Genomic DNA, 17,767 nt, shown 5'->3' with positions numbered 1-17,767 from the left:
AGTGAGAAGCAATACCCTGAAGTAGACTTGCAATCCTAAGAATTACCTGCCCAATCTGAATCTAAATATCCCATCAAGTCAATATCCATGATTGTGAGTACCCTAAATGCAATGAAGAATATTCTTAGCTTCTTTCCAATGTAACTCATGCGACTCTTGCATGAACCAAGAGACCATGTCCACAACATATAAAATATCAAGTCTCATTTGAGTCACGTAGATGAGAATCTCAACGAGTTGTCAATATAAAGTGCCATCAACCAATGTTAAAGAGAACTGATCCTCAAGTTTGATCCCTAACAAAAATAGAGTTGGTTCAAGCTTATAGCTAGCCATGCAAAATTTGGAGAGAATATCAAGTGCATGCCTGGGTTGTCCAAGAAATATACTTGAAGATGACAGAATGATCTCAATCCCTAAGAAGTAATACAAAAGATCCAAATCTGACATAAAAAGTCTATCATGTAGAGTAGTCTTCACTGCCTTGATGGTGGATGAGTAACTCCTTCTGATCACCAAGTCATCAACATAAAGAACTAGAAATGTGAGAGTTTCATCCTACCACAAAATGTATACATTAGGATCAGAATGACATCAAGTGAAACCAACTCTCAAAAGGAATGTGTCTGTCTTGGCATACCAAGCTTGAGGAGCCTATTTGAGGCCATAAAGAGACTTTCAAAGTTGACACACAAGTGAAGGATCCTGAACAAACCCTCATGGTTGCTCCATGTAGATTTCCTTGTGAAGGTCACCATGAAGAAATGCACTCTTCACATCTATTTGATGAACTCCCCAATGATGGGCTATAGCTATAGCAAGGACAAGTCAAATGGAATTCATCTTATCCACTGGTGCAAAACTCTTAGAGTAGTCAATCTCGAGAACCTAGGAGAATCCTTTTTCTATAGAGAAAACTTTATACTTATCAACTGACCCATCTACTATAAATTTTGTATGATATATCCACTTGTATCGAACAAGTTTTTCTTCCCTTAGGAAGAAGGAATGAATGTAATTCCTTTCCAAGGAATTGAACTCTTGCATTACAACATCCCACTTAGGAACACCTAAAGCTTCTCAAAAATACTATGGATTAGAAACTGAAGCAATGAAGAGATGTAGATCCTACTATAATTGTGATCTTATTCTTTTCATATATGATGGACCATCCAACCAATTACCTACTGAATAAAATTTTTGTTGAGCCCAAAGAGGTAATGAGGCTTGAGAGTTTGGGGGAGAATCATCAACCACTTTGGAATCTTATGCCTAACCAACCATAGCCAAACACTTTCCTTCTAATTGGATTCCATTATAGGGGACATGGCCACATAAACAACCATACTAGTTTCCTAACTATAATCAATAGTGGTAATATCCTCAAAACCAATGGCCACAACAATGGTGAGAAAACCACTAGTGGAAAAATTCAAATATGATTTTACCTATAGCAACAGAAGCTTTACCTCAACAACTAACTCTAATATAGTAAAATCATATATAAGTGTAATTCTCACCAATAATACCCTAGAGAAACTAACCAACTAGCTAAGAAAATAGAGATAATTTTTGTTTTAAAAGAACAATTACAAGACATATATTAACTACACATGATCATATGACATAGATATGCAAGAAAAATTTACTTACATTACATCGATTAACATTAAAATAGATTCACATTCCATAGGGTATCTCAATGTCACTACTTAATCATAGCATTGATATAACTCTATCACATCATTTCCTTCAATAATTATATTATTCATTTCATCTAAAGAACATAAGAAAGTAACCATTCAACTAAACCATTATTCATACATGAATTATAATCCATTACAATATCCATTGACCACATTATCATTTTCTCATGAATTTGAGACATATACTACTATTAATAAGATGATTTCATTTTAATGCACCTAATCCAAATGTTTTTAACCATTATTTCCAACAACTAGTTATTCCATCAACTCTAAAATATAATCAATCCATTTCATAATAGAAGAATCCACATAAGTTTCTAACATGATACATATCTCATATTACAAATAATACGAACATACTATTCATGAGTATACACCCTCTACTCCAACAAGGAGCCATAATATCTAGCTACATGGATAGTTATCCAAATCTCATAATGAGTCTTTCACCAAGGAATCAACACTTGTATACAATATTTATTTCAATAATGAGTCATAGTATCTAACTACCAATATATATATCTAAGATACATGACATATTGAAGTCTCTCAACCAAGAACATAGATCATATCTACTCCAAGAATCCAAGCATAAGTTGAAGAGATTGAGAATCCTCAATACGCACATGAACATCCAACGAAGAGGAATCCCAATGGCAGAAGGCGTCAAACAACCTATCCATGTGATACCTAAAAGGTCCACCCCCCATGCTCTAGAGAATGACATAAGGTCCCACATACACTCTAAACCTAGGCTAACACCTAACAACCAAGGATCACAACAAAGACTAACTCTCAACCAGATCAACTACAAAAGAAAAAAACAAAATACTCAACAAGGCTTGATCATAGATCACAAAACTAGTACTAGAGGCTACCATCAAAACAAGGCTAAGGTAGTAGGAGACATATAGGGAAAGAGTGTCATCACATGCTATCAAAAAGGGTTTCCTTGGTGGTCTCTAGACTTCGGTGCCCATCAAAAAGGGTTTCCGTAGTAGACTCTCTCTAGACCTTGACACCCAAGTGATACCCATGTGAAACCAACTCAACCTTTCATGAAGACAAAGGAGTATAGTCATGCCAACATGGCCTTCCCAATATCATCCCGCATCTAAACTAGCACACTAATACGTGAATGGGGCACCACACATTATCTTGTTTAATGTGAGAACTACCCAAACCCCCTAAAATTAATTTATTAAGATTATCACTTTATTACAGAAAAACTTCTAATGAGATTCCTTGGTAGCCACTTGAGGGCCTCGACACCCACTTGGAAGCCACTACCCCTATCATCTTCCTAAAACCTAGGGTAAACCATCAACATAATAAATACACATAGAATCTCAAGAATTTAATGATAAATCCATCCAAAGGTTCCAATGATTGACCAACTCCTCTTCCTAAATGATATTACATTATTCATACATTACATTCCTTGACCATGACCTCTTACATTAACCATGATGATCTACAATGAGATCTTACATCTATATTTACAAACCCTCGACCATAAACAATCAGGTCGACCACCAGATAATAAACTGATTACATAATTAGAAACCATGTCGGCCTTAGACCAAACAAACAAATAATATCAACTCATAAGACATCCCAGAAATACATCAACAGGTCCTATCCACACGTTACATTAAAGCTGGTCCATAACCTAGATCAACTGGGACCAAGTATAGGTCCACATGCTTCAGCAATGATCTCCAAATGCCAAGTCTTGAACATGATCACCAACAATACCCTGAAACTCCATCAGAAGCTGCACCAACACCACTTATGTAATTCATCAAAGATCTCCACTAAAAGATTTGCTGGAGAAACCCTCACCGAAACCAGAAACTAATCTTCTAAGCCAACAAGAGCATCCAATCACCAGACCAAAACCAACTTGACCAAATATGAGTAAAAGTATCATGAACAAGCCAATTCCATCACCAGATTATACCAGAGCCTACCAGATCATGTTAGATCCAAGTTAACCAGAAACCACTCATCTTATCGAGACCAGAAGGGTACTGGTAAATCATCCAAACAACTTGTGTTGACATCAATGACAAAACATCAATGCAACACATAATCAATTCCACCAAATGGCCAACAATCTCCCCCTTTGGCATTGATGGCAACACTGGATGTGAAAAACATCTAAGTACCAAGAAATGCCAAACAAGTCTCCCCTTGTCGAAGACAACCAACGATCTCCTGCATAAAGCTCTGAATATCAATATCTCTCCCCCCATGAATAATATGTGTCCCCCTTTAACATTTACTTTTTCACATAATATCACTCCCCCTTCGACATCAATGCCATAAATCTGACAAAAATATCAAAGCAAAAACATATGCCTCTGAATCTCAAAGCTGACTACTCCCCTTGAGCAGTAGCACCCCACTTTAGTGTCAGAATGAATAGTATCTCAGATAATGCATGTCAGATTGATGCCAAACTGCATCAATCAAGTCTCTACCAGAGGGGCATAAACTCCCAATCTGTCTCTCAGGTGTACTCAAATGATTCCTTGGATAAAGGTTTAGTGAAAATATCCGCAATCTATTCTTTAGTGCTCACATAAACCAGTCTAACTTCATTTTCTTCCACCTTCTCCTTCAAAAAATTATACTTGATAGATATGTGCTTTGTTTTAGAATGAAATACCAGATTCTTTGATATATCAATAGCAACAAAGTTATCATAGTGAATAACTACTAGTGCATCACAATCCACCTTTATATCCTTCAACATTTGCTTCATCCATAAAACTTGTGTACAGTTAGTAGCAGCAACAACATACTTAGCTTCAATAGTAGATAAAGAAGTACATGATTGTTTCTTATTGATCCATGAAACCAACTTCTTCGCAAGAAAGAAAGCTCCACCAGAAGTACTTTTCTAGTCATCAATATCTCCAGCGCAATCAGCATCTGTATATGCACATAAAGTGAAGTTATCATCCTTAGGGTACCATAAGCCATATTCTGATGTACCTTGCAAGTATCTAAAAATACTTTTCACTGCCATCTCATGATTTTCTTTAGGATCATAGAAATATTTAAACAATACAAACAACATTCATAATGTTAGGCCTAGTTTGAGTCAAATAAAGTAGACCTCCAATTCATAGATTTGTATCTTGTAGGATTTACCGGTGCAGAAACATCTTTTCTTGTCAATTTCTCATTTGTAACCATAGGTGTACTCATTGGTTTAGAATCTCCCATACCAAATTTCTTCAACAATTCCTTAGCATATTTAGTTTGACAGATAAAAATACCTTTGTCAGTTTGAGTAATCTGCAAACCTAAGAAAAATTTCATCTCACCAATCATAGACATCTCAAATTCTTTCTCCATATTCTTAGAAAATTCGATGCATAATTTATCTTCACCTCCAAAAATAATGTCATGAACAAATACTTCAACAATTAGTATATCATCTGTGATTTTATAATATAAATTACTATCAGCACTACCCTTAGTAAATCCAAGCTTCAAAAGATATTTATCCAACCTTGCATACCAAGCTCTAGGTGCTTGTTTGATTCCATATAAATCTTTCTTTAACCTGCAAACCATATCTGTATCATCTGATAGTGAAAAACGATAGGGTTTCTCAATATAAACTTCCTCATCAAGATCCCCATTCAAAAATGCACATTTAGCATCCATTTGATAAACCTTGTAGTTTTTATAAGCAACATAGGCAAGAAATAATCTTACAGCTTCAATCCTAGCTATAGGTACAAAAGTCTCTCCATAATCAATTCCTTCCTTCTAAGAATATCCTTTGCAAACTAATATAGCCTTATTCCTTATAACTTGACCATCCTCAGTCAATTTATTCCTAAAAACCTATTTAGTTTCAATAACATTTTTATTTTTAGGTTGGGGAACCAAAGTCCATGTGTTATTTTCCTCAATCTGGTCTAATTCTTCTTCCATAGATTTTAACCAATGTTCATCTTTACATGCCTCAATTACTGATACTGGTTCAACTTGTGAAATTAAACATACCTCATTAGTTTCCAATCTTCTTCTTGTCATCACTCCATTGCTCTTATCCCCAATTATTTGATCTTCAGAATGATTTAGTCTCACATACCTAGGAGTCCTCTAACTCTCCGTTCCTCTTCCCTGTTCTCCAGTTACTGTAGAATTCTCTGATGTGGTCGGAGTAACTAGTTTGACTCTCTATTTTGATAAAGGTGCTATCAATTCAGATATAATCATTTCCACTACCGGTTCCTTCTCAAACTCTGATTTGACTTCTGTTTAGCTCATTTACTTTGACATTAACACTCTGCACAATTATATGTAATCTCTTGTTATAACATCTGCATGCTTTGCTTTCATTAGAATAACCAATAAATATGCCTTCATCACATCTAGTATCAAATTTCCCAATAGTATCATCTCTCCTGATATAACATTTACTACCAAAAATTCTGAAATACTTAACTGTAGGTGTATTGTCAAACCATAATTCATAAGGTGTCTTACTGGTTTCCCCTTTGATATCTAATCTGTTGAATGTATAAATTGTTGTACTCACTACTTCTCTCCAATAGATATGAGGTAGATTAGCTTCCATCATCATTGTTCTAGAAACATCCAAGATAGTTTTGTTTTTCCTTTCCACAACTCCATTCTGCTGAGGTGTCCAAGGAGCAAAAAATTGTCTTCTTATACCATGCTTTTCACAAAATTTATTAAACTCACCAGATGTGAATTCTCCACCATGATTTGATGTCAAACATTTAATCTTCAATCCTGTCTCAGTTTCCACTTTAGCCTTAAAGATTTTAATCTTTTCAAATGCTTTAGATTTTTCTCTCAAAAAAGTAACCCACGTCATTCTAGAATAATCATCAATGATTAGCATGAAATATCTATCACCATGAAAACTTTTAACTCTAGCAGGGCCACATAAATTAGTATTAATAAGATCAAGAAACATCATTTGATTTATCTTGCATACTCCTAAAACAGGTCCTGACTTGTTTACCCATTTGACATTTCTTACATACTAGATTATAGGGCTTCATAATCTTAGGTATATCCCTAACAACCTTAGTTAAAATGATCTTCACAATGCAATCAAAATTCATATGACATAGCCTTTTATGCCATAGCCAACTCTCATCAATCTGTATAATCAAACATGTCTTCTCACCATAGTTTAAATAAAATATGTTACCTTTTGTCTGTGTACTGGTTGCAATCTCCAAGCCAGATCTATTAATGATTTTGTATTTTCCATCCTTGAACTGTAATTCAAATCCCTTATCTACCAATTGTCCCACACTCGAAAGATTATGCTTCCAACCTTCAACATAATAAACATTGTCAGTATTATTCTTACCATCCAATGATATAGTTCCTTTTCCTTTAATCATACATGCCTTGTCATTTCCAAATCTAACTAATCCACTATTTAATTCTTGCAAAGACATAAATTTCCCTTTATCTCCAGTCATATGATGTGAACAACCACTATCAATTGCCCATTCATCCTTCTCCTCAATTTTAGTAGCAAGTGCCTTTTGTTTAGGTACATTCTCTTCTAGTGCTAAATCATCTTCCTTGATATATAGGAACACCCATTCCTTCCCATTGCCAGATCCACTAGTAGAGTCTTCTGTCGGTTCATCATTTGAATCAGTAATGCCTTTCTCATCCACTACGTAGCTTGATTTGTCTCTATTTTTCTTGTACTTATACTTGTTCTAATATCCAGGGTTAGGCTTAAATGATCTTTTAACTCTTTCTTCATCTTTGCTCAGAGTTTCACCATAACATTGAATTCCCATAACAATCTCATTTACTCTTTCCATGAATGCAGTAATCCTTTCATCTTCTTCCATCTTCAGGTTTTCATATCTCACCCGATAACCATCAAGTTTAGCAATCTTCACTTTAGGGTCACCATCATTAAGAGTCTACAACTTATCCCATATAGCCTTTCTAAATGATTTGTCTGTTAATCCCATGATTTGCTGATCAGAAAGTGCACACAAAAGGGCTTCTCTTTCTCTACAATCATTCTCAAGCTCCTTGTCTAGGTTAGATAGAGGAGGATTGCTAGATCTTGGATTATAGGGTGTGACACCATTCTATGTGATCTCCCAAATCTCCTTGTGAAGACATCTCAGATGAGTCTCCATCTGAATCTTCCATACTGTATAGTTTGTTTCTTCAAGCCTCGGTATATCCCTTTGAAAGATAGCTCTAGAAGAACTAGATGAACTTGAACTGTTAGTCACCATAGGATCTTCCTCAAGCAGTTAAGCTTTCTACGGAGAGGACCAAAGCTATGATATCAATTGTTAGGCAATTCAGATAACTAGAAGACAACTAAGAAGGGGGGGGGGTGAATCAATTGTCACAGATTACTGGAAGCATTAGCAATTAAAAAATTTAATACCAGAACCCAAATAATAATACCGGAATAGAAGTTATTCCAATTAAGCATAAATAATAATCACAGAATAAAAGCCATCCACACAACACCAAGATTTGTATGTGGAAAACCCAGTAAAGGGAAAAACTACAGTGGGAAGCCTACCCACAGTAAATAATACTTCTATGGTATGTATGTGAATTACAATGAAGGGGCCTATAGTTGCAGGAAGGCCAATAGCCTAGAGCACACTGCTCATCACAAAAGGAGCCCCACTGACTACATATAAATCCAGACTACAATCTAGAGGTGTTGAACTGCAAAAGATAGCATCTCCTATGCTTGAGTATAGTTCTAGTTAAGCTCAATACTGGAGGACTAAATCCTCTTACACAAACCCAATTCGATCTCCAATGATCGACCAACTCCTTTTCCTAAATGATATTACATTATTTGCACAGTACATTCCTTGACCATGACTCTTACAAAAACCATGATGATCTACAATGAGATCTTACATCTTATTTATACAAACCCTTGACCATAAAAAATTAGGCTGGCCACTAGACAATAAACCAATTACGTAATTACAAACCATGTCAGCCTTAGACCAAACAAATAATATCCAACACACAAGACTTCCCAAAAATACATTAATAGGTCCTATCCACACATTGCATTAATGTCGGTCCATAACCTAGATCAATCGGGACCAAGTATAGGTCCACACACTTCAACAATGATCTCCAAATGCCAAGTCTCGAACAAGACCACCAACATCATCCTAAAACTCCATCAGAAACTGCACCAACACCAATTATGCAATCCATCCTGGATCTCCACCAAAAGCTCTGCTGGTGAAATCCTCGTTGGAACCAGAAACCAATCTTCATAGCAAGTAGGATAGCATCATATCACTAGACCAAAACCAACTGACCAAATATGAGTATGAGTATCATGATTAGGCCAATATCATCATCATATTATACCAGAGTCAACCGGATCATGTCGGATCCAAGTTAACTTGAAACCACTCAACCTACGGAGACCAGAAGGGTGTCGGTAAAGCATCCAAATAGATAGTATTGACATCAATGACAAAACATCAATGCAACACATAATCAATTCCACCAAATGGCCAACACATACCTATTTCTTGCACATAGAAAGAAGGGTAAATAGGTTGGGAATGTTGGATGTTTGGGGAGAGTGTTGGAGGTTGCTGATAGTGTGGTGCAAATAAGTGCTTGAGAGATATTTGAGGATGTTTGAGAGATGTATTGTCATTGATGTCAACATATTTCTCTATCTTTGACAATGATGCGGTGAGTTCAGTGAGCTGGTTGGTTCTGCATGATGATGATCAGAGTTTGCAAATTAAAGAGTTTGTAGAGGATTGTTTATAGATGATTCAGTATGATTTTCAGAGGTTTACATGAAGATTTGAGTCAGTTATGGTTATGTGTGTTGTGGCTAGTTTTCCTTCTACTTAGTGATACCAATGTGTTCAGTATTTTGATCTGCATTTCTCTGCATTGTAATATCTTAATCTATGGATATGAGAGGAGTGTTTGGGACATTAGTTTGTATCTTCAATTTAGTTGGTTTTTGGTTTGGAGCTTCGCAAGTTATTTTTCCAAGTTGACAATCATTCTAGTTAGTGTTCTTGAAGCTTAGTATAATGATTTGATGTGATTCAAGTAATTTGAGTTGTTGTGGTGGTGATTCATGATTCTTGTGGATGTTCCTGGATCATGTGCCTTCTATGTTGGTGGTCTAAATTGATAGTTTTGTATGTAATTGATGGGTTTCTCTGGTGTGATAGTGTTCTTCATTGTTTTGGCCGACTAGATGCTTGTAGCATGTTGCAGATGTTTGATGCATAATTATTGGAGGTGTTTCATATTTGAGGTGTGTGATATGGGTACGTGCTATGTCTTAGCCGACATTTCTTGGTCCACATTTGATTTTTTAGAGTGTGTGGTTATATTTTTGTAATTAGGTTGTGTCTGTTGAGCCGACCTTATTGATCCTACCAAGGTTGATATCATGTATAAATAAATGTAATATCTTTGTAATTGAATATGTGTATGGATGAGAATTAGAATATATGTTCACTGAATGAATACATCTTTTGGAGGCAGAGAAGAAGTGTGAGAAGGAAGAAGTTGTTATGTGCTTAACCAGAACTGTAACCAGGCATTAGGAGATGTTATTTATTCAGTTCATGATCTTTTGGATGTGATCTGAGTGTGTTTGTAAGACAATGAATATTCCCTGGGTTCTAGCCCTTTCTTTTTTTTGAGCACTAAGGTCTAGGTAGTGTTTCTGAATGCATGTGCATTTCCCATAGTAATATTTCATATACTTCTAAAAGAGTATCATTATATTGTGGATTTGTTCCCACCGTGGTTTTTCCCTTGATTGGGTTTTCCACGTCAAAAATATTGTTGTTATGTGTGTTCATGATGTGTTGTTGATTTATGCTTTGATGGTTCATAATTAGATCAGATATTATGTTTAATTTGTGTGAGTTTTTGAGACAACTGATTCACCCCTCTCAGTTGTTTGCCTAGATCATACCTATTTCATCAATTAGTATTAGAGCAGGTTCCTCCAAAGAAGCTTAACTGCTTGAGGTGATCTAGTATGATGACTTACAAGAAGGATAGTCCAAGATTTTATGGAATAAATTACTCCCTTTGGAAGAGCTGCATGGAGTGTTATTTGAGATGCATTAGCGAAGCTTACTTGACCATTACAAAGAACAAGTATACTGTTTCTACAAATGGACCTTCAACTTCGAATGAGATAAAGGAAGTTGAATATAATATTAGAGCTAAGGAAGCCTTGAATGATTCTGAGATGAAAAATGTTATGGAATTGTAGATTGCTCATGAGATATGGAAGAAGTTGGAAACCCTATATGAAGGAGATAGCTATGTGAAGATTGCTAAGTTGTAGAGCTTAAAGGGAAAGTATGAGATGCTGAAGATGAGAACATTACTTCTTTTATGTAGAAGGTGAATGAAATGGTGTCAATATCAGATGTGTCGGTGGAAATTTGGAAGAACTAGAGATTGTTACTAAAGTGCTCAGATCCTTACCTACATCCTACAAACATAAATTTGCTGCTATTCAGGAGATCCGAACCATGACTGATGTGACCAGAGACATGTTGATTGGTAATCTGTCAAGATTTGAATTAAGTGAGTTTGGTGATTCCCTTCCTATGACATAATCTAAATTCAAAGCCACTGTTACCAAAAATGATAAGAAAATATATGATTCAGGAGAAAGTTCTTCAAGGAGGATATCAAGTTCTGAAAAAGAGATGAAGGAAATGGAAGAAGAAGAGTGAGAGCTTGAGGAGACTGGAGCACTGATTGCTAGTAGATTACCTAAAGGAGCCAGTAAGTATGAATGAAAGTTGCGTCTTAAATGTTATCATGTAATAAGATAGGTCATTTTGTCTCAAGGGGTCCTGAAAGAGTTCCTAGAAAGAGTTACAAGCCTAAATTTTAGAAGTGTGTTATTATGCTACTGATGAAGGTGTTTTAGATGATGAATTAGATTGTTGGGACTCATAAAATTTGACTCAATTTGAGAGGCCCATTTCAAAGGCAAGTAAAGTGAAGCCAAAAATCCCCCCCTACGTGAGTTAAAAGGTAGATAATAAAAACTTCCAAGCAAATGCGATTGTCAGGTGTAAATCCAAATCTCTGCGGCCTATTGACATGTTTTTTTATGATAGCGTCGAACATAGAATAAAGTTGCCTAACGGTCACTTCACTCTCTCTTGATCAAAGTATGATTACATGCTAAGATTGCAAGAAGTTCAAACAATCGACTCCAAGGTTCCTTCAATGCGTGGATGTGACTCAGTTGGCTGATGTGATTGCTGGTAATCCAAGGGGCCTTACATTTGCATCATTCTTTCACTTCTTTGTTGTGGCTGGATCTCCATTATCAGATATGGCAATTCTACGATGTTGTTGCTTCGAATGGACTAAAATGAACTAAAAGTAAAGGAGGAAAGGGTTTAGAAGGATCTAAATCTATTCCTAAGGGCCATGATATCAATAGTTACTACTTTGGTGGACAAATTCCAAACAAACCAAGCTCTGCTTTGCCAAGTTAAACTACAACTCCGTAAGAACCGGTGCAATCTTCTGAGGATGTTGAAGAATTTTCCTATTGAGAAAGTGCATTTGGATACCCAACATAGTACAATCCAAACAACCATTCACAATCAAACTTAGCACAAATATGGGGGTTTAGGCTAACTTTACACTACAACTTACAATCAACAAGATGCAAAAAGTATGAACCATGGAAATTCATCAAACACCATTACATTCTCTATTGAAATCCAAGCACTTTATCTAACAACTGAGAAAATAAAATGCAAGTTTTGAAAAAATAACTTAAGTGGACACCATCAGAGAACAATGTTTCACTATTATTTTCTCAAAAACTTATTGCAACAATTTCATACAAGGCTCCCTCTTTTTACAAATGAGGGGGTCACCCCTTTATATAGGCCTCAAGCCATGATTACATGCAAACCCTAATTAGGGTTTTCCATAAAAGATTCTCCACTCAAGATGCAACAAGGTGGGAATCTCCAATTAATAACCCATCATGCCCATATACAATTAATCCAAAGTACCCAAAATAGCATCCATTGCACATTAAATGCACCACCTCCTTCAAATTTGCCAAACATGCGTTGAATATTCATCCATGCAAAAATCACGCCATTATGTCATAAATGCTCTATCATTTCCACATGCAATGATTGCATACAAGATGAATCTGCCATTTGGTCAAATATTCCGATAATGAATGTGCTAGTCTATTGCCACGTGTTCAATAGATCCTCACCATGCAAGTGGACCCCACCATCGTATATCCGCTCCTGCATATATGGAATTTTTAGAGAGGGAAAATTCAATTTAGGAAGAATTTTCTTGAAGTTTCTTCAACTTTCCTTGCCTTAGAAATTTTATCTTCAATTCATGCTTGGATGTGATTTCTTGTTGTGGAGGAATTCTCCATTAGAAAGAAATTTGTTCCTTAGAAGGAAATTCTTCATACCTTAGCCAGTTTTCATGATTTCCCAGAACTTTGTCCTGAAGAAAGAAATTTCAAACACTTAATCAATTTTTCACCTTTCCTGGAATTTCTTCTTCTTGGGTGCAATTCTTCCCCAATGAAGGAATTCATCTCTTTGTGCACTGTCCATGAGAAGATCATTTTAGCACACTTATGTGTTCCTGGGCGACATTTTACACTTGGTGGGGAATCCTTTCAATTCCACCTTTCAATTCCATGGATTCCTTGCATCCCTCTATCTGGCGCTCCTTCTGTCACTTGGGTGCTAAAATGCCTTGGTCAAGGACTCTTGCAATTTGCCTTTTTCTCCATGCACTCTTCATTCTGGTGCCCTCCACAAGGCTGGGGCAGAAATTCCTCCTAAGGAAGGAATTCATTGTTTTGTGAATTGTCCATGTCTTCTTTTCAACATCCCTATTTTTTAGGGATCTTCCTAAAATTTAGGAGGGGAATTTTATTTTCTATTCCTCTTTGACCCCTTGGATTCCATGCCTTAGGCAAAAATTTCAACTTATTAACTTGGGCTTCAAATTCACTATGCCTTGGAATTTTTTCATTTTCCACGCCTTCCATGGAATGTCTAGTTTGGTGCCTAAGTACACATTTGGGTGGATTTTTCATCTGGCCAAAGATTCATGGAATTTTCCTTCTATCCATGGGAATCCCATTTTGGTGCCCTTCCTACGTGTCCTGGCGTAAATCACACTTAGCCAAGGATTCATGGATTTTTCCATTTTTTCTTGCCTGACCCATTTTGACACCCAACTGCATACTTGGGTGGAATTTTGCTTATGCCATGGATTCATGGAATTTTCCATTTGTCCTTGCTTGGCCCATTTTGGCACCCAACTGCATACTTGGGTGGAATTTTTCTTATGCCATGGATTCATGGAATTTTCCATCTGTCCTTGCCTGCCTCAGTTTGGCACCCAATCATTTCCTTGGGTGGAATTCTTCATGCATGGAGGATTTTTATGCTTTTCACAAGTTCCGGGCTCTTCGTCAGAATATATATATGAAATATAACATTTAAGTATAAGTGGCATCTTCAATATGTCTTTTTCCTTTCTTATACTTTAAGTTATATTTCATATATATTGTCAGGATGTTTGAGAGTGGTTTCAGGTCCATAGGAATCATAATGCAAATTCTGGATTTTGGAAGATCTTTCAAGTTTTCAGACAGTCAAATTTCAGACCATTTTCGGATTAGGATGACATTGGTGGATTGATGTGAATTTTTGGACTTGGATGATTTTGCATGCTCTCCTCTTCTAGAATGGGAGTTCCAAACTTAACCATTTTTTGATCCAACTTGTCTGCCTTTTGAATCTTCTGGATTTAGAAATGGTCTTTAGGAATGTTCAGTCTTCAGCCTCTTTGGAGATATTCAACTTTTAGTGTTTTCCTGTGAAGATCCTGCCAAAAATAGATTTTCCCAAATAGTAAGTGTTTCAAAATGTCAAGGTTTGGGCAAAATAGGTAAGAAAAGAACTTACTAAAAATAGAAACTTACTAAAATAGAAATTACTAAAAATAGTAAGTTTGATTTTTGGCAAAATGACGACATTCTGGGACTTAGTAAAATCCCTAAAAAATAGGAACATTCTAAAAATAGAAAGTTGCTCGATTCTGGCTCAAATTTTACTAGGAGGTTCCTTGAGTTGTCCTGATTCCAGTCGTATGTTTAGTTTTTCCAAAGCCCTAACAGAAACCCCTAAAATTTAGGACAAAAGGAAAAAACCCTAAAAAAGTACAAAACATGCTCTAGACTTCACCAAACTCGCTCAAACAAAAAACCCCCAAAAATGCAAGCCAAAAGACCGGGAGGGCCTAAAAATTAGGGGGTCCCCATTTGCAATGGGGCAATGTGTGAAAACGTCACAACACGGCCCTTGCTGGCATTCTCCCCTTGTGTGCAGTGAAGAGGGTTTTAAAAGGCCAAAGAAACTTCCAAGTTAATGCCGCCAGACATGAACATTTATCCCACATTGGTTGTGGGAAGGAAATATTTTGTATTTAAATACAAAACCGCACACTTCTATAGTGTCAAAAGCTTAAGGGCTTTTGGCAAGTGGAGGCTCAACATCGGTGGACCCCGCACATGCGTGCATCTCGAAGAAACCCAAATTTTGTGACAGGCTGGTGAGAAGAGGCTAAGGGTTGTGCAAATCAAGAAGATCCAATCACAGATCTGAGGAAGATCAACGGTGGAGTAAAATTCTGAGACTATCAATGGATGTCGCTGTACCGCGGTTGTCAAGTGCCCAAAATGAATATCATCATGGTATGGCGACCATGTGGTGGGACCCAGTCGAAGAGTAGAAATGAAGAGATAAACAGAAAGAAGATCGCAGATGATCGGATGGAGATCCGAAGATGATCCAACGGTGGTCGCTAGGTCACAATGAGAAATCGCTTTAGCATATCCATCGCGACCTAGTGACAAAGAAGAGCTTCATTCTGACGGTGAGTCCAGGTAGTGCTGAGGTGGTAGGATAGAGACCCCGGAGCCAATCAAGGGGTGCCATGTGGCGAAGCGTAGAAGGATGATCAAGGTAAAAGTCAAAATTAAATATATAGTCCTGGCTATAGTGTAGAAAATACAAAAAATTAAATGACTGTTGTGCAGAGAGATTGATGGCTAGCAAGTTATTTTTTGCCCAAATATAGACGTGTTATATATCATTGGAAAGCTCTCAGAATGAAGGAACGAGGATTCCTTTTTTATAGTCATTTATAGCACATGTCAAATATCTTGAGGGTAGTTTCCTCGGGATTTCAAAAATATTTTTCAACTTGTCAGAAAGAGAAGATTTTCTGCAGGCCAAGTGTGTGAGCCATAAATGCAGAAGATTTGGCAGTTGCCATTGTTAGGGATGAAATCTGAAATTCCCCTCTTCCTTCTTATTTAGAGACCTTCTCATTTGGTAGGGGTTCCAGAATTTTTGTGAGCAGAGCTCCATATGCTGTGTTTCCAGCTTTGAGTTTTTCTTCCAAAGTTTGTATAGTCTAATGTCTTCTTTCAAGTAATGGAGTATATCTTCTTGCTATAGGTGTTTTTTGTTGCAGGTTCTTATGTATGTAAGGCATGCATAAATTCACACAAAATTGTCTCTAGATATATATTTCTTTGTTACAAATTAAATCCTCAAGGAGGCTAGAATTTTTCATCTCAAGGAGACTATTGTGATTGTTTGCAGGCATTCTTCAAAGAAGAATTTAAATTTTGTAATCAATCATAAATAATGGAATATATTTTCAAGATTTGATGATTTTGTGAATGATCTGAGTAATGCATTTATTTAAGGCATTAATGTAGGAATATTCGATGATGAAAATGGATTTGCAGTAGAGGTTTTCATTTACAGTTTGATGTATGACTCCATGCCCTTGGATAAGGCACTGGTCTTACAGATTCTAGGGATTCTCAGAGATTGAAAAAATCAAATATCATTTTAGTTTTATGTTTGTAGTTTTAGTTTTTTCTACCTATCTCATGCTTCAACTTAGTTGAGATGTCAATGTAGATCTAGCCCATCTGCAGTAACCTCCTAGTTGTTAAGCCTTTTGAGATTCATCTGCTTATTATTGATGCTGACATATGTGTGTAATGGGTTTGAGTCAATGCATCAAAGGTACACCCACCTAGGTTTTGCAGAGCCTGAAGAGAAGAAGGATTCAAATCCTTGTTATGTTGTCCAAGTCCTGAAGTTCTTCATTGTATGAAGTTGGCTATTTCATAGATAAATTGCAGGTGAACTTGGTTTGCTTTTTTTTGAGAAGAACACAGATAAAGAAAATACAAGTGATAATGAATGGGTGATAAATTTGTGATCTTGGAAAAGTATGAAGGTGGATTGGTGAAGCTTGGAGATGATAAAGTTGGTATAATCCATGGGAGAGGTTCTATTTTTCTTGATGGTAAGTACAATACTGATGATGTCTTGTATGTGGAAGGCCTAAAGCTTTTGAGTGTTGGATAGATCATTGACAAGGGATATGATCTTCAATTCAAGAATGGGAAGTGTAGAATATTGGGTAGCTCTGGAATAGAGATTGCATTAGGTACAAATACTAAAGGTAATATCTTTCACTTTAATAGCTCCGGTGTAGTGTCCACCCTTGATTTGACTTATTTTGACTAGAGTTGACTTTTATATTATGCTTGATATACTTATCTAGACTATATTTGATGATTACTCGTGCTTTAGTTACATATTATTGATGTTAGACACTATTGGACATATGCTATTTTGATGATCTATATGGATGTTGGTACTATCATGATTTATCATGTGATTTGATGATATATGTACTCGATGGATTTAATATGCTCACTATGTGATGTATTATTGATAAATTAGATTTATCATGGTTTTGATGATGATTACGATTATGCTAACCCTACTTCATGATTACATTGGATGAGATGTTTATGAGATGTGTTTGACCATTATTTGACTGTCTTCAGGATAGATACGATTCCACATCACTCATTGTGAGTGGGATGTGTCATCGCGATT

The sequence above is a fragment of the Cryptomeria japonica genome, chromosome 8, assembly GCF_030272615.1.
Source record: "Cryptomeria japonica chromosome 8, Sugi_1.0, whole genome shotgun sequence".
Taxonomy (NCBI): Eukaryota; Viridiplantae; Streptophyta; class Pinopsida; order Cupressales; family Cupressaceae; genus Cryptomeria; species Cryptomeria japonica.
This window is presented reverse-complemented; position numbering follows the sequence as displayed.